Consider the following 22,268-nt stretch of genomic DNA (forward strand, 5'->3'; position numbering starts at 1 on the left):
GCTGTCCCTTTAAGAACAAATGCACGGACCTAATATACTGTTACACATCCGATCTTCTCCTAACGGTTTACTTTCGCGTAGGTCATAATAGACTGTGTTTACATGAAAACTCCGCACAATGTGCATTTTGACATAATTGTGTGTGTATTTGACTATTCAAGAGCAATAAACTGTGAAAGAGAACTTCATGTGGAACCGTGTGTATCTGAGAGGCGGCATCTAATCTGTGCGCACGCTTCAACTGTCCGGCGTAAACACCGCATTTTCACGGCTTATTGTGATTAATAACGTGTCAATAACTTTAAACAGTACAGTGAAATTTAACAAATGTAACACTTTAGAATATCGATTTTAAAAAAAAAATTGTTAATTGATGCGAATCGGCAGAAGATAGAATCACGATTGGTATGTGAATTGATTTCTCCACCCCTAATAATAATAATGATAAGATTCCCTCTGGAATTTATGTGTGTAATTTATGCTAAGTTAGATCCAAAAGCAAAAGTTTCTTTGGTGTGATGATAGGTCCAGATTTTATTTTAATTATAACGTGAACTGAAACACTTTAAAGAATAAATGTATATAGATTTTCAACTGTTTTGGCAGATTGTTTCTGGGTGCTGCATTTCTCAGATGAAACATATTGGTTATTTATTAAGACATATTCCAGTTGTGTCTTTTATTTTTCCTTTCTCTACTGAAAGTTTTATCTATTTACATGTTTTTTTAAATTTTATTTTTAGGAATGTTTGTATCTTTAACTCGTATCTTTTTGTAAAATCCTTTCAGCTAAGAAAACCAGTTAGCCTACTTGATGACATCATCTTCCAGGAAGTGACATTATTTTTGTGGGAAATAAACAGCACCAACATTAGTAAGTATTAGCTATGGATTAGATTAATTCTGTGTTGTTTTGTGCCATTAGTTGGTTTATGTCACCAATCCTGTTTGGTAAAATCACACAAATGGATTTGATATCAACATTTTCAAACTATTTTAAAATCAAAATGACCTTGATGTCCACATGGAAACTGTCAACACCTCATTAACTATCTTTATTTACATCCTGTTTATTTTCTTGCTGTAGTGTACATAATTAAGTTAGAATTAAAATGTTTTAAGTTGAAGTTTATTTTCACAACAGCTGCATTTATTGAATGTAATATATGAAGCTGTTTTCAACACCGATAATCATAAATGTTTCTTGAGCATCAAATCATCATATTAGAATGATTTCTGAAGGATCATGTGACACTGAAGACTGGAGTAATGATGCTGAAAATTCAGCTTTGATCACAGGAATAATTTTAATATATATTAAGATAGAAAACATGTATTTTAAATTGTAATAATATTTCACAATATTACTGTTTTACAGTATTTTTAATCAAATAAATGCAGCCTTAAGAACAGAAGAGATTTCTTTAAAAAAAATCTCTCTCTCTATATATATACATACATACATACATACATACATATATATATGTATATATATATATATATATATATATATATATATATATATATATATATATATATATATATATATATATACACACAGTATATATATGAAGAGTTCAGATGCAAAAGCCTCTAAGAGCCATCTGAAATTTTCTTCTATGTTCTATAATGATCATTTTTATCAAGCTTGTATATTTAAGTTCAATAATTTCACTTAAATGGCAATGTAAATTACCTATTAATTGTCATTTAAGTGAAATTACTTAACTTAAATATACAAGCTTTATAAAAATGATCATTCTAGAAGAAAATTTCAGATGGCACTTAGAGGCTTTTGCATCTGAACTCTTCATATATATATATATATATATATATATATATATATATATGTGTGTATATATATATATATATATACACACATACACATACATATACATGCATACATTATGTCAGATTATTGTGGTTTTTTCATAAATCTGGTCCACATGATACAGTTTTGAGAACAAGCAATAAGAAAGAGATGAGAAATCACAGTCTGGCTATTGATTACCCAATCATGCATTATTTTTTGCAATAGTGCATTAACTGAAATTGTATCTCTAAACCAAATTAGTATCAAGCTGTAAAAGCAGAATAAACAGAATTGAACGTGTGCTAGGTAGTGCAGCCCAGAGGCCTTATTTGTATGACATGGCCCATAAAGATCAATTTCTCCTATTAAACAGAACACATGGCATGTCTTGGATCTGGATCCCCAGGTCTTCTTAGCAAGTGAATTGATTTAGACCAAAACAAAAGCTTTATGAGCCTTTTGATTATCATTGCAATTCCCTTGATCCTAATTAGCACAACTATGCAAGTTGAACGATTTCAAACAAAGGCTTTCACTGTGTAACTTTAGTGTACTGCATATTGCACAGTTTCTACTGCATATTTGTGACTACTTTTAGAAAAGTCTGAAATCTAAGCCTTCATTTCAGATGGTGGTTTCCCACATTGTTGTCACATGATCTCACTATGTTGTTTAATTTTTACGGCCTGCGAAGGGAGCATTTATCAGGTTGCGAATGCCATCATAGTTTGCTTTGGTTGTATACTGAACTTTTTGGCAAATGTAGTGGGTCAGCTGTGTATTTTATGCAGAAAATGTGGGAAAACCACTATTCTAGAAATTCCAAACATAAGATTCCAGCCAAAGTTTCGCTTCTAGGACTAAAAATGCAACATGAGATTTATTACTTTGTTCAAATATCTCTATCATAATGATAGTAAAATAGCTATAGCTGGCCTAGCTCTATTCGAAGAACCGTATCTTGAAATTTGTCAACATTTACTCACCTGTTAGATACATGTCATCATAGATCCTGCCGGCAGGTGGCAGTGTGTTCCTACTTATTGATCAAGACCAGACTGAATTCCTTCTGGCAGCTAAACCACTTTAACTTATCAATAATTGAATAGTTAATTGAGATAACCAAAATGTAACACCCCTGAGAGGATTTAGTTAATGATTACTGTAGATTTCTGAATTAATGTCCAAGAAATATTGCCATTTCTCACATCAAGCCTGTTGAAATATTAATGCAATAACTAGCATGAATACATAAACATGTTTGATAGGTGAAAACGTAACTGTTTTTCAGTAATGATATGATTTTCTTAGGGGGTTTAAAGACAACATGTAATCAGACCTATTTTATTTTTAATACACATTTATGGTACATGACTAATCAGCTCACATAATTCCAAGAGAATCAAAATAAAAAATGAACAAAAAAAAATATTATGAAGATAACTGTAAATAACAAAAGAAATAATAAATAATAAAAAGTACATTAAAATAGATAGATAGACAGATAGATGATAGATAGACAGACAGCTAGATAGCTAGATAGACATAGATAGATAGATAGATAGATAGATAGATAGATATTATATAGACAGACAGAGAGATTTATAGACAGACAAAGAGATAGATAGATAGATAGATAGATAGATAGATAGATAGATAGATAGATAGATAGATGATATATAGCTATTGTTAAATGAAATTACTTCATGCAACATCTGTTATACATGTGTTACAGACTAAACTGATTTACGCTACGATGATAGTCATTATCTTAAGAATAAGAAAGAATAGTAAGAATATTGTTTACATGATTAAAGATATTGTTTACTGATCATTTGAAGAAACCTAATATTAGATTAGATCCTGTTAAGTATGTCATTTTTCTGCCATTGAATTGCAAAACGCAATAATGATTGTTTCCAAACAGATTCCCCATCTGCTCTTTCATCGATACATCACGCCACTGGACGAGCCAGAAGTTGATGTGTCGGGACACTGAATCAAACAGGTCAGTGTTTTGAAAGCACCACATATTCACAGACTTACTTTTAGCTGACTTTGCATATCAAGTCATGCTATTCGTTTTTAAAGCAATCAGATTTTACACCGTAAGATTTCATCTGTCAGATGATAAAACAGTTGAAAATTCTGTATCTGAGCCATTGAGAATGAGCAACCACTGAAGACACTTTTATACCTGTATCATTGCTGTAGGTTTTGCACAGGTAATGTTATGTTTTGTATAAAAATCTGGTACAGCATCTGTACTCCTTTGCTCAGGTGTCCTTGCAGAAGTGTGTTTTAGGCCCTGCATCCCACAGTCACACAGGATCAGCAGATGGAGAGAGTGAAAGTGAACACATGACCAAACAAAAGAAGAAACGGCTGTGGTTTTACCCACAAACATGGCCTTCTGCCAGTGGCTACCCATATGTCACGCACTCCCTCCACATAAATTCACCAGGCTTTACTTTGATTAAAATATAAATCATAATTTATGTACTGCCCAGGGCCGCCATTTCATCAAATGCTGATAAAAACAGGGAAACATGGAATGATGAGTAAAGAAAACCCCTGGAACTCTTCAGGCCCCTTTACATGACTCATGTCAGGGTTCGAGGACCTCTCACGTGCCGCTTTGACCTCAGCATGAAACACATTGCTGACAGCTGACAGGACTATAACGAGGTTGCTAGGAAGCAAGAAAGTAGAAGGTGAACACGGGGAAAATAATAGCGAGGCAATTGGAACATGCATTTGAGATAAGAATAGAGAAAGTCCTGGCGATTGCTTTAATGCATCAGTTTTTAATGCACCAAGCACTGCTCACTTAAAACATAAGTCATGTTCAGTATGTCAAAGTTGAAACTTTACAACACTTTATATTATAAAATTTGGATTTTATACATTTATTTCTTATTCAAACAAAATCCTGTCATCTCCTCCCTTCCTCTTTCATCCTCATCCTTTTCACCAAAAATGTATTTTAGGTGGACAGACAGTACAAAGAACATAACAAAATATTTTCTCTTAACCAAATGCGTTGTGCCGTTATTTGTGACGTACATGTCCACGCAGTGCGCAGATTCTGCGCAACACGCTGTATTTAATATATCATGATGACTCCAGAGTTGAGTAGCCTATTTGGGCTAAATCTGCGCAGATTTGGCTTACACGAACTTCCCCAGCAAAGTGAGTAAACATAATAACACACTAAATTGGCTAGTGATTTGACAGCGTTACCCGCTACAGTTGATTTATGCCCACATTTGGCAGGTTGGCGGGTGTTAATTTGAAACCCTATATACTGTATATAAAGCATTCAACAGCCCCGTAGTATATATATCGATCAGTCGTGGGCCCTGTGTCTCATCTGGTTGCCCGTTGACGGCAACATTGCTCAAAAAGCTGCCCTGTGTATCATCACCTTAAAGGGGTGGTTGATTATGATTTCACTTTTCCAACTTTAGTTAGTGTGTAATGTTGCTGTTTGAGCATAAACAACATCTGCAAAGTTACAACGCTCAAAGTTCAAAGCAAAGGGAGATATTTGCTTTTAAAGAAATCGCTTTTTAAGGACTGCAACAAACGGCTGGTAGAGACTACACGACATTCCTCCTGGGTTAGTGACATCACCAACCCTAGAATTTACATAAACCCCACCCCCTGAACACGATTTATAGATTATCAAGACAGAATATGCTAATCAATGACTAGAAGATAACTACACATAAGCTGCATAAATTCACCAACTAACCATTCAGAAATGTCCTGTTGCTTCTACATGTTGTCACTTCTTCTTGAGTCTCTCCATCATTGTCTGAATCCGGTTTGAACATAAAAGGCTAAAAGTTTTTTCTTAAATTTTCAGTGCATGTCTGTGTGAGTGCAAACTGTTGAAGCTCCACCCCCTGTGCGGGACATCAGAGACTTATTTTACATCTTGTGAAAAGGGCATTATACCACCCCTTTTAAAGGAGAACTCCGGTCAATTTTAACATTGAGCTCATTTTTTTGTAAATTTGGAGTGCTGTCAGTACAGAGAACAACGACAAAAATCGGTGTTGCCTACACCGTGTTATCCTCTTTTTAAAATTTGCACCCTGTTGACTTCAATGGGGCAAGTTTTAAACCTGCTTTTAGCCTCTTAACATCCTTGATGTGTCATTACAAGTGCACAGGTCATGTGAGTGATTCCTTCAGAGTGAACACGAGTGAATCTGACTGCAGTAGATGTGAAAGAAATGTATAAAAATGATGTTATTTAAGCCAGCGCAAATACCTGTATTTACATCCTGTTTTCGGTTGAAGTCCAAAGTAGTCGATTGTCGAGTTCACGCGCGTGATCATAGGTAACTAAACCTGACCTTGCAAACATATTTTGGCCTTTATCTTTGCAAAAAAAAAAAAGAATTTACATTTTCTTTTAAAATTTCAGTTTCATCAGTGTTTCAAAAGTAACCCAACAGTACAAACTTGAATTGTTTAGAATATTATTATTGGCAATGTCAATCTATTTTATAAAATGTTTTTTTTTTTTCAACATGAAAAAATATGAAAATTAAATTAGCATAATATAAATTCTCAACATAATGTAACAATTGTCATGTTTCCATCCAGCTGTTTTTATGCATACATTTAAAATGTGCATAAAAACATCTGGATGGAAACCCTGCAAATTCATAGGTGGAGGTGGAAAAGCTATAAGATATAACCTAAATGGCTAAAACCTAAATGTGACTAGGGTAAATGGAAACAGATTGAGGGGAAAAAAATGGTGACAGAAATCAGTGGATTTAAATGTGACTTAAGCTTTAAATGCCCTCTCATAAACATCTGGCTGAATCAGACCTCCATCTGTCTTTCTGATCCTCACTCTTGCCATATTCTGTTGGTATAATATGACATTAACATGTTTTAATAAATGCTGCAACACACAGAAAGTCACCACATTTGCAGCGGGACAAAAGAAACACTTGTTTTCACTATAGCGGGACAAAAGTAACAAGTGTTACTTTCGTCCCGACAGGAACTCCTGACATTTAAACCCTATTTACTTTCATACTGGCAAACTCCAGTGTGTCACAGCACTTTGATTGATCATTACTGTGACACATGAAACGAAAGACACAACTTGTAATTAGAAAATAAGTACCGCTTCAGTAATTTACTTATCGTACTCGGAAACTGCTTTCCAGACCTAACCGTGGGAAACGATGACGAAATCACGTGATATTTGGTAGCTCCGTCAAGGGTTGCGTACTGAACGTGCTGTCATAGCTTGAAATGCCAATATAGTCAGGGCTCTGAGAAAATCACTTTGTTACTTTCGGCCCCCGTTACTTTAGCCCCGGTTCTCCCTTACTTCTGAAATCCTGCTCACAGAACCATACAGGTACAAGAAGGGCAGTGTTGACAAGGGCAAGGCCTGGTCTACAATAGCAGACACACTGAATTGCTCTCAAGATCTTAATTTTAGGGTTATTCAGAGGTCAGTGAGGGAGAGATTCAACTTGATTCAGGCGAAATTCTAGGCCAGAAACAACAAAGAAAAGAAGAGCAGTGGCACATCGGCAGAAATAACGGAGAAAGAAAGAGCCGCTGAGGAAAATAAAGGGAGTGACAAGAGTATATATATACTGTATATACACTCACCTAAAGGATTATTAGGAACACCATACTAATACTGTGTTTGACCCCCTTTCGCCTTCAGAACTGCTTAATTCTACGTGGCATTGATTCAACAAGGTGCTGAAAGCATTCTTTAGAAATGTTGGCCCATATTGATAGGATAGCATCTTGCAGTTGATGGAGATTTGTGGGATGCACATCCAGGGCACAAAGCTCCCGTTCCACCACATCCCAAAGATGCTCTATTGGGTTGAGATCTGGTGACTGTGGGGGCCATTTTAGTACAGTGAACTCATTGTCATGTTCAAGAAACCAATTTGAAATGATTCGAGCTTTGTGACATGGTGCATTATCCTGCTGGAAGTAGCCATCAGAGGATGGGTACATGGTGGTCATAAAGGGATGGACATGGTCAGAAACAATGCTCAGGTAGGCCGTGGCATTTAAACAATGCCCAATTGGCACTAAGGGGCATAAAGTGTGCCAAGAAAACATCCCCCACACCATTACACCACCACCACCAGCCTGCACACTGGTAACAAGGCATGATGGATCCATGTTCTCATTCTGTTTACGCCAAATTCTGACTCTACCATCTGAATGTCTCAACAGAAATCGAGACTCATCAGGCCAGGCAACATTTTTCCAGTCTTCAACTGTCCAATTTTGGTGATTTGGTGATCACTTTTTCCTATTTGTAGTTAGAGGTGGGAATCTTCAGTCACCTCACGATCCGATCCGATTCCGATTCTGGGAGTCACGATCCGATTCCAGAACGATTCTTTATCTACCCCCCCCCCCCCCATTAATTCATTAGTTTACATAAGTAATTAAGTAGTCTATTTTTTTTATAATTACAAATAAAATAAATAAAACATTAAAACAGTTTTATTTTAAGAATTTTAAACTAATATAACTTCAAACCATATAAATAGCAAATAATAAAGAGAAGCATAGAAACAAATGACAAAGAAACAGAAGAGTGCTTTCAGTATTTAAGATTATCTGAACATTTTCCATTCAAGAACTGTGAGTGATTTATTTTCATCATACTTTTGTTTTTTACTTTGACATCTTATTAGACTGAGATATCTTAGATATCTATTTAGCTGCATTCACGCTCGGATCTCTTTTTAAATACAAGTAGTAATGTGGTTTGTCCTCACCGTTTAATCCCTTAAGACATAACTTGCTGTGTTTACGTTCATTTTGCACAAGTATATTAAACCACTTACACGGAGTCGCACAGCCGCATGCGCGAGCAGTCAACACAAAGCGCGCATCAGCATTTGAAACTGAAAGCAGCCTTCTGTTAGCGAGGTTCATATATTAAATATATAAGTCCACTGCATTCCAAACCACATAAACGATGACTTCGTAGAGCATTTTTAAGGAGAATATCGACGCGCGAGACAGCACACTTCAAGTGTAACATCAAACATGCGCGTCTCTCACAGCGCATCCTGTACAATGAAGCCTGTGAATGTCCTTATAATTCGTTTCAACCTTACGGAACTTTATTAAATATTATTTTACTGAAGGTACGTGTGTGGGGAATTGTTAGCAAGCAGAAGACGGGTGTTTCTAAAGCAAACTCTGCGTCATCGCACATCTGGTTATAAACTAAGCTCAGAATCGATTCTGAAATTCTCAGAATCGATCCAGAATCGTTGGAGAGAGAATCGCGATGCATCGATGGATCGATTTTTTCTCCCACCACTAAAGGAGATGAGTGGTACCCGGTGGGGTCTTCTACTGTTGTAGCCCATCCGCCTCAAGGTTGTGCGTGTTGTGGCTTCACAAATGCTTTGCTGCATACCTCGGTTGTAACGAGTGGTTATTTCAGTCAAAGTTGCTCTTCTATCAGCTTGAATCAGTCGGCCCATTCTCCTCTGACCTCTAGCATCAACAAGGCATTTTCGCCCACAGGACTGCCGCATACTAGATGTTTTTCCCTTTTCACACCATTCTTTGTAAACCCTAGAAATGGTTGTGCATGAAAATCCCAGTAACTGAGCAGATTGTGAAATACTCAGACCGGCCCGTCTGGCACCAACAACCATGCCACGCTCAAAATTGCTTAAATCACCTTTCTTTCCCATTCTGACATTCAGTTTGGAGTTCAGGAGATTGTCTTGACCAGGACCACACCCCCAAATGCATTGAAGCAACTGCCATGTGATTGGTTGATTAGATAATTGCATTAATGAGAAATTGAACAGGTGTTCCTAATAATCCTTTAGGTGAGTGTATCTACTACGGGACTGTTGAATGCTTGAATCTTGATTGGTTGACAAATGTTCTACGGTATGTAATTATTTTCAGGGAAATGCACGGCTAAAGTAGTTCTAGGCAAGTTTTGACCGCATTACAGTTTCATATCACTTTTCCAAATGTTTTCAGTTATTTCAAAGGTCCTCACAGCCTACAGCAAAATAACCAAAACCCACTATGACACTGACCAAACAAATAAATATAGTAAACAATATTTATTTCCATATTTTTTGCCAAAAAATTACATTTTAGTATACGGAAAGCTTACAGTTTTGCTATTCGTAGAGACGCTGCTGTCGAACACTGTTGAGAGACGCTCAGACTCAGGTAATTCACACATGCCTAATCTCTCTCTCTTTCTCATTAATAACTGTATTAGACTGCTATCAGTGGCTCAAGCTTCCGTTATAAGCTCAAAAAATATGTTTTGGAATAAGCGCGTAAGAAATTAGTCCTACACACAAGAGCGTTTTAAGGACTAGTGTCTTGAAATACAACATCTGAACAATGTCTTGAGGTGTGCTAACAGAAGTATAAGCAGAATAATTGATTCTGGTCCGTTGAATTATTATATAATCTTATATATAATTCACACCCGAGGTTCGATTCACGGTGTGTCCGCATTACCACCTGGGGTATGCATTATTTTGGAATAATTCAACGGCCCGTCGTCAATTATTCCTTACATATATACTGTATATATGATCCAAGAGCATTGGAGGTCAAGGCCATGTCCTAGTACAAAGCATTTGCTCTGCCAACATGAATAGCAAATAGAGAAATTCGCTTTACTCAGCAAAGCAGTTTCATCATTCGTGTAATCCAAAGCCTGACACAGCTAAAGAGTTTCAGTGTGCTGGAGTGTGTTTGCTTGTGGACCAGATATACAGAAATGCACTGAAGCTTTAGACAAGATATTGTCCTGTTATTGTAAGACTTTGCATGCAGATAAAATCATAACCCAGCCGGAAAAACCGGGGGACATCAACTTAAAGTAATCATGAACCCACTTTAGTTCTTTAATGAATGTATTACTAAAGGAAACAGGATTATGAATAAGCAAAAACGTCAGGAATGGACTTAATGTTTCAATGTTTTTGTTAAGGATTTTATGCCAAGGAATATATAATATTTCACCAAAAATGTGTATTTAGAAAGTACAAGGTTTTGAAACATGATTAACCATCTCAAACTGTTTCCAACCAGCATATCCAAGGTATTCTACCAGTTTCAACCAGGTTGACTCATTTGAACTCATTTAATTTGCTGATTTAGCTCATTTCATATCTAATGATCTTTACACCGTTATTGAACGAAACTGAATCAACACTAAACCGACTTCAGCTGAACAATGACACTAATTTATTTATTGAACTCTGTTTGCGTCATTGAATCATTATTTTCATGTTTATCCCTGTAAAACAATCCTATAACGCACCATATAAATAAAGTTGGAGGGAACCTGAGATCAAGGTTACAGATACCTGTAATCATAAATTGAACCCTGTGATTTCTATTTTTTCTAGGCTCCCTGTGCTGAACTCAAACAGAAGGTCTGTTGAACTTGTCTCACCAAGCGCTCATGAGAGATCAGCCATGTTGGCAGAGCCAAATCTAATAGCTGTGACAACCACCTGCATCATATGAGTCAGATATGATATCAGCACAAACACGGAGCCACTTAAGCTGCGCAGAGACGCCTCTGGATGAAGAGGAATCCACGGAGGCCTGCGAAGACTCAACGCAACCCGCATAAGAAGCTGGCGAGGTGAGTCAAAGGGCTCGAGGGCAGGTGTTAGTAATTATCCACGAACAAACTGATTATGGTGTGAGTTCCAGGTTAGAGGACTCTCAAGACAGTCAATTACTGAAACAAATCAATGGAAAGCCAGGATATACAACAGACCTGAGGCTGTTGGTCTGAAAGGCTGCGCATGCATTTCTCAATGTCACTTGGTTTGTTTTTATATCTTTAAGGAATCGTTTTAGACTAGTAAATCATAAGGGGTTAATCTGCTCCCTTACAGTCTGTCATTGGTAAATACTGGTAAGTACAAGAATATCCAATTCCTCTGTTTGAAGTCAGGGGAAAATCGAAGTGTTTACTTTCTTAATGCACATAAAAAAAAAGTAATCTTTCTTAAAACTTGCTGTGCTTCTTAAGCTGTAAAAAGTGCACTAAGGAACTTTTGCCTCTTTATCTGCCTTCTGTGGTTGAAAAGCAAAAAATTCATTCCCCCCTGTAATTCTGTAATATTTTCTTTTTGTCCGACATTATCAAGGCAGATCTATGTTATTTCAGCACTGCTTAAGGATACTGTTGTAGATAATGCAGTCTAAAAATAATCTTTAAATATCATCTCTCTTACACCTGCACTAGGAATCCTCTGGGCTTGTCTTAATGAACCTTTAGAGACTTGTAGATATTTTTCTGGCAGCAGCCAAACATGCGTTAGTTGGAACCATTTGCAGTCATTGTGGGTGTTCTGTTATCAGGAGAAGATAATAAAATGTTAAGCAAAAAAATATCTCTAAATATCTCTAGATTTTTGTCAGTTTTTACTCGCAGCTATTTACCGGCATTTACATGTCTGTTTAGGTGTTGACATCAAAAGCAGAGATTTTTATTTTTTTTGATAGAATCATTATTAACATATTTTTGTCCATGCATTCATTGTTTTCTTAACTTTTTCTGCTTTTTTTAAGGCTTGGCTTAGCATGCATTTGTATGCTGAATTAATCTACTTCTCTAGCTTGTTTCATAATCTAGTTGTTTAGTAACACACACACACACACACACACACACACAACACACACACACACACACACACACACACACACACACACACACACACACACACACACACACACACACACACACACACACACACACACACACACACACACACACACACACACTACAGACAGACAGTAAACCTTCCATTGTATATTATGAATATTGTTGGCTCTTTGAAAAATTGCTTTTGTTCCTCCTTTGGAAAGATAAAAGCTTGGAAGCTTGTTTCCACCACTGAATAAAAACATTTAAAAGATAATTGCAACTTTTTATCTCACAATTAGGACTTTTTATTTTACTTTTCTACTTTTTTCAGAATTGTGAGATATAATTTTGCAATTGAGATTTATAAAGTCTAATTCTAAGTGAAAAAAGTCAGCTCACAATTCTGACCTTTTCTTACAATTGCGAGTTTATATCTCACAATTCTGACTTTATAACATGCAATTGCGAGTTTATATCACACCATTCTGACTTTATAACTCACAATTGTCATGCAATTCTTATCATGCAATTCTGACTATATATCTCACAGTTGTGAGTTTTATATCATGCAAAAACATTTTTTTTTTATAAAAGTCATAATTACTTTTTTTATTTTTTATCCAGTGGCGGAAACAAGCTTTCATGTAAAAGCATCTGCTAAATGCATAAATTTAAATGTTTCCCATAGTAACGGTTACTTTAGTGCAGGTTACATGAGATGTAAGACTAGTTGTCTTTATCTGTCAATTAGTGTTGTTTACTAAGAGAATCATACTCTAATACCGCGTCTACACAGGACGTGAGTGGCACGACGCGACAAAAGCAATTATGATCAGTCATGCCGTCTACACTGGATAAAAGTAAAAAATTAGGCAGTAAACTGATGCTACGTTCTATTTCTGATGTACTTAAAGTGCTTACGCTACTTCTGACACGAAGAACAAAAGGATTTGCAATGGTCGCTTTGGTCTAGTGTAGACAGCCTCGAGCTGTTGCAGCGCATTGTAGAAAATGCACTTACTTGATCTGATATCATATTGATATGCTTTATGAAATGATGTTTTTTTTTGTAAATTCAAATATAATAGATTTTTAAGGGTTTCTGGACGTGGAAGTTTGTCAGATCAGACGCCCTCGATGTATGAAGTAGTTGTGATTTTTACCACAGCGGTTGTTTAATAGCATTTAGTTGTTTAGTAATGCACTCGGCGGATATAATCGTTCTTAACTTCTTGCATAACACCATCCAGCATCTCTGAGAACATGTTTCAAATGTCAGCCTGTTTTTCTCTTTCGTCCTGTGATTGTGTCATGCTTTTCAGGGCTGACAGCTTTTAACATTTTACTCATGTGGGCTGAATTCAAAACAAGCCAGGTTTGAGAGAAAGACGAGTCTCATCTGAATCCCTCCGTTCTGGTGTTTGCTTCTCTAGATTGATGCTTGAACAGATTGTCTGAGTGTCTTATTTGACCCAATGACATCATAATGGGCATCACTTTACCCCGTCTTGATTGGTGGAAGAGGGTAACAAACCGTCCAATTGGCCTTTTTCCCTTTTTCATCGCTGCTCCTCATTAAACAAGCAGAATTCATGACTGATACAAGCCATTAACTGCCCTGAACAGCAGTGGGGGAGATGGAAGATTACGACATTATGCAATATCATTGTCCGATTTGATTAGTCGGCACTGCTGTTACCTCCGCAAAGTGAATTAGTTAATTCGGGAGATATGTCAGTGGGTGAAATAAAATGGAAATTAAAAATGGCTGAGATGTCTCTCACGTTCGGTCTTTCCGGTTCCACCGAATCACGCCGTTGGCTGGCGGTGAGGCCATATGATGGTTGGAATATGCGAGCGTTTGCACTGGCCGGTTGGTATTTCCACAGGCATCTGCTGTTCCCTCTATTGAGTTACTGTACAGACTGCCAGGCGCTGCGGTCCGGGCCCATGAATACCGTAAGAGCCAGTGAAATGAATGATGTCAGTGTCGCAGTTTTCGGCCACTACGGTTCCAAACTTCATTGTGGAATCTTTATAGGCTGTCATATTTAATTAAGCCTAATAGGCCTCAGATGTAAAAAGTTAATAAATGTTTCATTGAAAAATCAAATTAAAAAACCTGCGGCCTGAACTGGACAGAGCGGCCAGGCTTTAAACCCGCCTCTGTGATTGCTGGTAAATGTTTCATTTCTGTATTAAAATCTTATGAGTCAAGATGGTTCTGAATAATGAGGCCTGAATTTGATTTCAAATAAAATCATCAAAATTAAAACTCTATTTCATGGGATTTCAATAATTCAGGTTGTGAATTTGTATTTTTTTTTTTTTTTTGTAGAGGAAAAGTTTTCATCTTGTTGTCCATAACTAACTGGGAAACAAGATGTCAAGAATGTATGTCAAGAATTTTTCTCATATCAATATATATATATATATATATTAGGGCTGTCAAAAGATTAATCGCGATTAATCACATCCAAAATAAAAGTTTGTGTTTACATAATATATGTGTACTGTGTATAATTATTTTGTATATATAAATACACACACATGCATGTATATATTTAAGAAATATTTGCATACATATACTGTATATATATTTATATAGTTTATATTATATATAAATATATTTTTTTATATATAAATAACACATTTTTCTTAAATATATACATGCATGTGTGTGTATTTATATATACAAATTTAATTATACACCGTACACACACATATATTATTAAAAACAAACTTTTATTTTGGATGCGATTAATCGCGATTAATCTTTTGACAGCCCTAATAAATATATATATATATAGTTTTGATATTTTTTATCTAAATTTAATGTAACATTTTATTTAATATAAAATATAATATAAAATAACAATAACTATAATATTTATTTAAAAATATCATAGTTATATTTTCATATACTACATATATACTATATATAATATTTTATATTTTATATTGCTATTTGCTTTTTTATTTTTTGCTGGTTTGTTTAGTGTGTAAAACATCAGAAACTACTATCTATTTAAGCATCTAGTTCAACTTGAACTTTACAGGGGTCATTTCTTGTTTGTTTTTTTAAATCACAGAGCCGTTTGATCGCCTTAATGAATTCATTGACTTTTTCCTAAACCGTGAAAGCTAATTTCAATTACAGTTCTGAGAAAAGCGATCCCTCCAGAGGCAATGTTTTGGGGTTGCATCTGTCAATCTCACATCTCTTTAACCGCTGTCAGAAGCTGGAGGCCTTCCATCTCTCCTCAAACATCTTCTGTTCATCAATGTGATTCTCGTAGTCCATCTTTAAGCTAGCACAATTAAGTCCTCTCACTTCTTTAATTGAAATGAATGAGATGAAAAAGCTCGCTAGATTGCAAAATGAAAGCTGAAGCAAACAATCCCTGACATCAGACGAGGTTGTTATACTCTTAATGACATTACCGACATGACGAGCACAATAACAACAACAGCCAGACGAAATAAAACTCAATAACGCGCCTGACGATATCAAGCTGGTATATGAAAAGCACCTGAAATAATTGTTTTTCCACCTCATTATAATGCCACTAATCTCTCAAGGGGACGGCCGCATTAGAGCCAAAGGGTTCTTGTGGACTCTGGTTTAATTTCTGCTAGATTCAATATTAACTGTTTAATTAACACAGCTGAAGAGCATTATTGAATTGGAAATGAAGATCTACGCAAGGTAACCTCGTTGGTCCGTCGCAGATGAATGCAGGCCGAGCATAAATGAACTAAATTAAGAATCAGGAAGACACAGCTGTTGTCTTGGAAGACGCTCTCTCAGGAGACCCGAGGCACCTTTCAGGAGCAAAGGAGCAGAAAGGAGAAGTTTTCTTGTCCGGAAAGATGAGTCTGCCGTGTGTTCATAAAACTGCCCTATTTCTTCCAAAACAGTCTGGGAAAAAAGCTGAGATTGTGCCTTTTCCCCCCCCACACACACACACAAACACACACACACCACTCCTGCAAAACCCAAAATGTCGTCTTCAGCACTGTTGTGGTTTATTTAGAGGTGTAGGATGATGAAAAAGCTCGCTAGATTGCAAAATGAAAGCTGAGGCAAACAATGTCTGACATCAGACGAGGTTGTTATACTCCTAATGACATTACTGACAGGACGAGCACATTATGGGTCAATTGTGTTTAAATGTTAATATTAATGAATCAAATTAATGTCTAATGGAACCACACACACACACACACACACACACACACACACACACACACACACACACACACACACACACACACACAGAAATAGTAAAAACTATTTGCAAATGGGTTATTTTTATTAGAAAGATAACATATATGTAATAAGTAAATCATAAAGCAATTATTGTTTTTGCACACACACACACACACACACACACACACACACACACACACACACACACACACACACACACACACACACACACACACACACACACACAGAACTAGTAAAAACTATATGCGAATGGATTATTTTTATTAGAAAGATATATGTAATAAGTAAATCATATATGTAATAAGCAATTATTGCTTTTACACACACACACACACACACACACACACACACACACACACACACACACACACACACACACACACTGTGTCTGTGTGCAATAATATATTATTATTAATATATTAATATATAATATATTAATTATAATATTAATATTTTAATTATATATACATATAAAGTAACAATAGAACAGAACAAATTACTAAAAAAATTAACATAATTTAGTAAAAAATTACTATGTAAAACAATATGCAAATTTGTAATTATTTTACTGTAATTTTTTTTTTACATTTAGTAAAAATATGCATATACTGTATATATATATATATATATATAGTTTTTAATTCTACATTTGAGTTAAAATTCTGTATTTTTACTCAAAGTTGCATCTTTTTCAGAACCACTTGTGACATTCTACAATAGAAATCAAATATTCTTTGAAAAGTTTTTCCCAACATTGTTGCAGAAGTTCTCACATTTGCACTTTGTTTCTTTGGTTTCTTTGCTTGCACTCTTCTGTCTAGTTCATCTCAAACCAGCCCAATGGAGTTTAAATCTGTAGCCTGTGCTGGACGCTCCAACCTGGTTGTTTCTTCACAGCGTGTTGGAATGTTTCGGGTCATTATCTTGCTGTAGGATGAACCCCTGACCAGCGAGGCGTATACCAGAGGGCATTGCATGGCTCTGCAAAATGCTTTGGTCATGCTTTTGGCTTAGGGTGCTACTCACTCATTCTCAGACTCTGTGTACAGCAAAAGAGCCCCAGTCCATCACGCTTCCACCTCCATGTTTGACAGGTTCCTCCTCCGTCCCTTCACCTCCTCGAGCACTGCATGACGAACCGAAGATTTTCACATTTTGATTCATCGGTCAAGCCCTTCTTCCAGTCTTCAGCAGTCCACTGACGGTGCCCAGGTAAACCTCTTCTTCTGATTCATCTCTTTGCAATGTGTTGATATATCTGTATATGTGTTGTGTTTTTCTGGCTCACTAGCTTAGTAGGTGTATGGCAATATTATATAATTAATAATTATAATGTATTTATATATATATATATATATATATATTAATTGTAAATGGTTCTGTAACATTTAAGTATTAGTAAAAAATCATGGTTTGTAAAAATATATAAAATATTATATATATATATAGGCCTATATATTAATAAAATATTTTACAGAAAATATAGTGTATAGTGTGTGAGTGTATATATATATCATATTTTATGGAACAAAAAAACTTAAAAATAATAGAATTATTTACAGAAAATATTTTAATAATTAGTTTTTTCTGTAACATTTTTCGATAGGGTTTAATTTGTTAACATTATTTGACTAAATTAGTTAACATGGCCTAAGAAAATCAAAGTTGTATTTGTTAACAGTTAATGCACTGTGAACTTACATGATCAAACGACGAACATTTGTAAGATCTGTAACAAATGTATTGCTCAATGTTAGTTAATGCATTATGTTAACAAATGAAACCTTATTGTAAAGTGTTACAATTTTTTCTTTATGGTTTAGGAAGGAGTTCATTTGCAAGGCGTTTATCATGTGTGTAAGCCGTTGCACTACAAAAGTATTTACTTGCATAAATAACGTTCCGCAAAACTCCATATGAGGTACCATCACATCATAACACGAGGGAATTGGAGCAGAAGGCCACCTAATTGCACTTGATTGTGCATGATCTGTCTGAACGAAGACAGCATAATTACATCTTCAGGTCTTTCAAACAGATGGCCCATGAAAATGAAGCTGCGTTTCCACAATAGAAACTTCACATCGCCTAACCTCATTCGGCAGCCGCTCGGAAAAGGTAGACCGTGATCTCAGTTTCTTTCATTCATTTTAAAATCTGCACCTTTTTATCTTCTCCCACTCTCACAGTGAGGCTAAGTATGGAGAACAATGTCACCTTTCTTGTCTTCGAAGATTTGCGTCATTCTAACCTCTGCGGCCCCAGCCAATCATGCATGTCTGATATTAGAATGCTTCCGCTTTAATTATCTAATCTAGATTCTCCATCCTTCATTATATTAGGAGGGCATTATATTCTTTGACCTTGACCAATGGAAGGCATTCTGTCCATATTTCTAGGTTGAGAAGACCAGTGTTGGGGAGTTATTAACTAAAGTAACAATGCAGCTAATAAAAGTTGCCATAGCATGATATTTACTGTACCTTTAGTCATTTAGCATTTAGTCACGGTGGTTCAGTGCAGCTTTGCCAGTAATAAGCTATTTTTCCCGTCATTAAACTAGCAAAAGTGCATTCGGACACGTCCTAAGTGAACTTGTGCTTTAGACCAAGCGCTTAGATCGGTAAAATAGGGCCCATGGAGTTTATTGTTTTGCCTACTTTTATTACTTGCACTCAGTAAAAATTATATGATCAATAAGTTATGTTTTTTACATTGCTTTAACTCATCAAAATAAGTTATAACTCAAGTAACTTCAACTCAAGTTTTTTTTTTTATGTCAGTTTAATGTTATTTAAGTTGAAATGACTTAAACATCCAAGTTAATTGTACTTACAAATTTAAAGGCAACAACTTTTTTTTTTACAGTACATTTTTCTGTTTACTAAGTTATGAAATTACATTCTGATGCTAATTTAAATCTTCATTGCTTTTTTTTGTGCCAGATAAATTAAAGAAATTATATATTATACAGTTATAATTAAGAAATTATATAGGGAGGCCTATATTTTTAAAATCCACCATGAAATAAAAAATGACAATTCTTGTTTTAAATGGAATATTGCAGTATTTCTTATAAGTGATTTATCTAGGCATTGTTTTTTATTTCATGTGCTTCATAATCTTTAATCAAAATCACTTCCCCCTCCCTCTTGCAGCTTCTCTTCTCTGATGACGAGGGCGGGGCAACCTGTCACTCACATGAGATCCACCAATAGCAAACCACAACCATCCAATCAATTCCCCTCGTACAAAATCAAGCCCGCCCTACAATTATTCTTGTTCCAGAAGCCGTTTCACTCGGATATACGTCACAATTGGGGAAAAAAAGACTATCGCATCTTCTGTTTCATACCGACTCTAAAAGATAACTGCTTTTCTCTTGCAGTTTGTAGTGTAGAATATCTTGACTGTAGTTGTAGACAAGACGTATCACGTCCACAGCAACATGCGAACGCTAGTAAAGCTGTGTTTCAAATGCTGGCCAGTGTTTTTGTCACCTACGCTCTTGTATTTTGTGAAGCTTCTGGATGTGTGTGAGGCCTGAAATGAGATTTATATTGCTGTGAGAGTTCCAACTAGGTACGACAAACAATATCAGCACGCTACAACTTTATTGCAGCTCACCTACGCTTTATTGCGTCTTGGAAATGCGGCCCCTAGTGTATACATGACAGCCAGAGTTAGGGATGTTTACAACTTTTTGTTTCGGGGACAGAAATAAAAAAAAGCGCAAATAAATAAATAAATGAATGAATACATAATGTATAATTTTGTCACCTGTAGCCCCGGGACAAAACTGGGAGGATTTCGATGAAATTGGAGTGTCAGGCAAATCCACTCTACTGGAATGACACACCCCGCAGCTACTGTCCCACAATGCAACCTGTTTGCCTCATAGGGGTGGTATTACCTATTCATCAGAGCAGCCAGGCTACTCGCTATGCAAATCGAATGCTAAAACATCCAGTCGGTCTCAGCGGCTCCCGGAACTTTTTATTTGCGCCGGCTCGACCTCCGAGGCTCCCTTTGAATTCCAAATCGTCGCGGCGTATTCCCCTCTGTTTAATGGCGCATACATTTCCCTACTCTGATGAATCAGCTCGGATGCTTTGTTTAAGCGTTTGAGCGCTGACATTAATAACAATAAGATTGTGCTAAACTTCTCATTTAGAAACGCCCCTGTCCTACTTTGCCCTTAATCTTGTCCTCTGGAATAGCGATCCCAGGGCTCCTGCCAGTGTTTACTTTCGGCGAATCCGGGTTTGTAAAGAGCGAGACTCAAGTATGCATTAATGTGAAAGGCTTCAAACACTTGGCAGAAATCTGAATCATTTTGATATCACCCTGGGAGAAAATTTGACGCTGTCACACCAGTCCAATTTAAGCGGGGGATTTGCAGCATGAAATGCCTTCCATTGCGGAGATTGCTACTTGACGGAGAGAGCCATTCTCGCTGCTATTTACTTAGGGAGTCTTTTTAAGGATGAGTTAATTTTTCCCTCTGAGATCAATGCTGATGCAGAGAGAGAGGTGAAACTTAGCTGATGTTCGCCTAACTGCGCCGGTTTCACACGGCTGTGCTAATATTCTGATATTTTTTTCCCATTGTGGTGTTCCACGGCTTGTGTGGGAAACAAGTTATGAGAGGTCATTCTATATGGGGAGATGTATTATTTATGCTGTAGGTTAAAACACTCCGCTCTGTTGGCCGTCGATAGATATTCTGTTTGTAGTTCACGTGGTTCAAAGAGCTGGAACGACCCAAAGCACTTTATTCAAGAGTTTTCGGTCCTGTCTTACGGTATCCTCGAAGCACCTTGTCTATACGAGCCTGCAAAACTTTTCCAAGACACATGCTTTCACAGACACTACAACGCACATCTATTATTAAGAGTAGCTCAGAGTTATGAGACGGAAAATAGATATCCAATATATGGAGTGTTAATACAGATCCAGGTATGATACTGTACATATTTTTGTGTATTTCATTTGTAAATTCTCTCTGGGGTTGCATGATGTATAAGTATAGGATATAAGATATTAGATTTTTTTTATCAGTAAAGTGCATATTGGACATACTCAACCTTGAAAAAAATTTTTTTGTAAAGAAATTCATACCTTTATTCAGGAAGGATGCATTAAATTGATCAAAAGTGACAGTAAAGATAATGTTGCAAACGATTTATATTTCAAAAAGATGCTGTTCTTTTGAACTTTCATCAAAGAATCCTGAGAATATTGTGGTTTCCACAAACAAAACAATATTAATAAGCAGCATAACTGTTTTCAACATTGAAGTTGCTTGAACAACAAATCTAGAATGATTTCTGAAGGATCATGTGACACTGAATGACTGGAGTAATGATGCTGAAAATTTAGTTTTGCCATAAATTACATTTTCAAATAGAAAACAGTTATTTTAAACTGTAATAATATTTTTTTATTAAATAAATAAGCCTTGGGGGCACACACACAAATCAGCCCAAAACCTTTGAACAGTATAGTGTATATCAGCTGATACTGGATATTTA

General features: G+C 36.1%; 1 long non-coding RNA gene across 3 annotated transcripts; it reads left to right on the plus strand.

The window, feature by feature from the left end:
• The first annotated feature begins 29 nt into the window (after positions 1-29).
• LOC307174062 lies at positions 30-17,940 on the plus strand. Of its 3 annotated transcripts, XR_013823939.1 has the most exons (4): positions 30-77; positions 790-874; positions 11,245-11,486; positions 17,829-17,940. It is a non-coding gene; the product is annotated as an uncharacterized lncRNA (long non-coding RNA). The 3 variants fall into 3 exon arrangements; XR_013823940.1 differs by lacking the exons at positions 11,245-11,486; positions 17,829-17,940 and adding an exon at positions 4,094-4,158; XR_013823941.1 differs by lacking the exons at positions 11,245-11,486; positions 17,829-17,940 and adding an exon at positions 4,094-4,158 and having other exon boundaries at positions 53-405.
• Positions 17,941-22,268: the final 4,328 nt, after the last annotated feature.

The sequence above is a fragment of the Squalius cephalus genome (assembly GCF_949319135.1).
Source record: "Squalius cephalus genome assembly, chromosome: 16".
In the NCBI taxonomy this organism is placed as follows: domain Eukaryota; kingdom Metazoa; phylum Chordata; class Actinopteri; order Cypriniformes; family Leuciscidae; genus Squalius; species Squalius cephalus.